At 37.3% G+C, this 2,958-nt stretch overlaps 1 long non-coding RNA gene across 1 annotated transcript; it reads left to right on the top strand.

Moving 5' to 3' along the window:
• Window positions 1-2,469, top strand: LOC140926915 (uncharacterized). The gene is made up of 4 exons (XR_012164505.1): window positions 1-240; window positions 609-668; window positions 1,694-1,777; window positions 2,160-2,469. It is a non-coding gene; the product is annotated as an uncharacterized lncRNA (long non-coding RNA).
• The last annotated feature ends 489 nt before the right edge of the window (window positions 2,470-2,958 follow it).

Genomic DNA, 2,958 nt, shown 5'->3' with positions numbered 1-2,958 from the left:
AGCCTGTGGTATAAACCACGAAGGAATCCTCGTCCCAGGGTCTACTGGTCCTGGCCAATATGGCGCCGTGGAGCTGTTAGTTTGGATCTTCCATCGCTCATCGAGTCAGTCAGTGTAGCAGTGCAAACCTAATTTAAGCTTAGTAGTACCTAAAAAAATTTAGAGAAAGGACTCTGCAATATAAAAGCCAAAATACCAAAGAAGTCAATAGAATTAGAAGGTCAGGACAGATATACAAAGGTATTACATATTTACAGGGGCACCCAACGACGATGTCCTCCTAATTGCTGCTAATTGCATTGAAATTAGGATGTAAAAGTAGGCGGTGATTTCACGCTTTCACTTTCGCACCTTTCCGTAGTTCCCTTAAAAGTGGGAGGCTCAAAACTCGAAGTAGCCAGTTTTTTAGCCGGCTGCCGGCACTTAGTAATCCTGCAGACTTCAGTACTCTTAACTCTAGAAATGTATTCTAAGCGGGGCTATAAAATTTGTATCCGTTCGGTCATCCAAGGGGAACTTGAGGCTTTTCGAAATTACGAGGGCTTCAGTTTTATTTTCCTGAAAGTTTGAGACCGTAAGTTAATTAAGTTCATTTCTTTATCACCTAGAGATATGCCAAGAGATCAGAGGCACAATTTAAAAGATTTGACCAACAAGAAACAAGAAAGGTAAATAAAATATTAAGATAATTTTATTCTATTTATATAAATTAAGCAGTCTAGCAACACAGTGTAGAAGATACCAGAATTCATGGTCAAAACAAACTACACTGTAAAATTCAAACTGCATGATAAATGGCATAAGACATAATGCTGCCCCTCTCAAACATGCAAAGGAATACTCCAGTTTTAAACCTGTGAGAGCAACAATTAGGATGCAAGGGCATTATGTTTGAGGCCCTATGATATATTCTAACTTTTACATAAAAACTTTGATTAAACAATATATACTTAGGTCAACTGGGATTCCAACCCAGCAAAGAAATGGGATACAGATTCCCCTGAACTACTATATCCAAAGTCTGATATTTATATGAGGAAATATACACCAGCTCAACTGTTATTCATACTCAGCAAAAAAATGGGAGGCAGTAGCTTTCTGAACAATTGAATACAAACTTTAATATATTAGTTTTATGGGCATTATCCCAATAAGCAAATAGACTAATATGAGACATGGGTGTTAGAGGATAAAAAGTAGAAATTGTATTGTGACAAATTCTCTTCTTAGCCTGCATTCACTTACTAAAATGAAAATTATTCCCTTTTTCACTTACTGACAAGAGTCGTACAAATTTTTATTTACATGCCCTTGAACTGTTTTTGTTATCAACCCTTCCAACCAGTTGTTTCCTTTTCAAAGTGTCTCAACCAAAAAAAGCATTTAGAGGGCACCCAGGCCCATGGGCAGAATTTTTAAGGTACGTGGATTTTCTCCCGGGGAGTGCTCCCCTTTATATAAGCCAACTAGGTATGTGCCATCCCAAAGGGTATGGTTTTTGCACCTTTTTGTTCTAAAAATGGCCAAAACTTGGAGAACAGGGGGGCACACCCCTAGCTAGGTAATCACTGATTTCAAAAACCTATCACAATAAAATTTTGACTGCCATATAAAGAGTATTTCATCAAATCATGTCTGACTTCATCATTTTGTTATGCTTTAACTAATTTTTTTGTCTTCTTCACTCATGTAGGTAACAATCTAATAACAATCTAACAGAAGTACAGTCATTAATTGTTCAGTGCTGACTCAACTAAACCAGGATATTCTTAAAATGGTAAGAGCTCGGAGCTTGTAACAACCCCAATCTCGATCTTTATTTTTAGTGACTTAATAAATTATGGCTCCTAAGGATCTTCCTTGAAGGATTAGAATACATGAAAATTCTGTTATTTATAAAAAGCAATTCACATCTATAAGGTCAAGTAAGATTCCAACTCAGCGAAAATGGGAGACAGATGCTCCCTAAACTATGACATAATACATAATATTTATATAAAGTTAATAAACTCTGCCCATTGGCAGTGGTTTTCCATAAAGGTTCTATACAAGACAACACTCTGAGAACACACAGAAAGTAATGCTACTCCCTGGACTGATACCTTAGTCTATGATAGATGGGACTTACAGTTTTTAACTAACTATTTTAAAAAAACTAGATAACCTGGGATTTCCAACCCATCAAGCAAGGGAGACAGGAGCTCCCTGGACTGAAACTTCAGTCTATCATAGTTATTACTTACTATTAAAACAAGATAAACTGGGATTCCAACCCAGCAAGCAAAGGAGACAGGAGCTCTCTGGACCGAATATTCAGTCTATCATAGTTATTACTTACTATTAATTAAAATTAGATAATCTGCGATTCCAACCCAGAAAGCAAAGGAGACAGCAGCTCCCTAGACTAAAACTTAAGTCTATCATAGTTATTAGGTACTATTAAAACTAGATAAACTGGGATTCCAACCCAGCAAGCAAGGAAGGCAGGAGCTCCCTGGACTGAAACGTCAGTCTATCATAGTTATTGCTTACTATTAAAACTAGAAAAACTGGGATTCCAACCCAGCAAGCAAGGGAGACAGGAGCTCCCTGGAATGATACTTCAGTCTGTAATTGTGTTATTAGATACTATTAAAATTAGATAAACTCGGATTCCAACCCAAGCAAGCAAGGGAGACAGGAGCTCCCTGGACTGATACTTCAGTCTATCATAGTTATTAATACCCAGCAACCAAGGAAGACAGAAGCTGCCTGGACTGATAATTCAATCTATCAAAGTCATTACTTACTATTACAATTAGATAAACTTGAATTCCAATTTAGCAAGCAAGGGTCAGGAGCTCCCTGGACTAATAATTCAGTATGTAATAGTGTTATTAGTTACTATTAAAACTAGATAAAGTGGAATTCCAACCCAGCAAGCAAGGGAGACATGAGCTCCCTGGACTGATACTTCAG

Source organism: Porites lutea, chromosome 2, assembly GCF_958299795.1.
Source record: "Porites lutea chromosome 2, jaPorLute2.1, whole genome shotgun sequence".
Taxonomy (NCBI): Eukaryota; Metazoa; Cnidaria; class Anthozoa; order Scleractinia; family Poritidae; genus Porites; species Porites lutea.
Note: the sequence above shows the minus strand (reverse complement) of the source record. Positions and strands in the feature narration are given on the sequence as shown.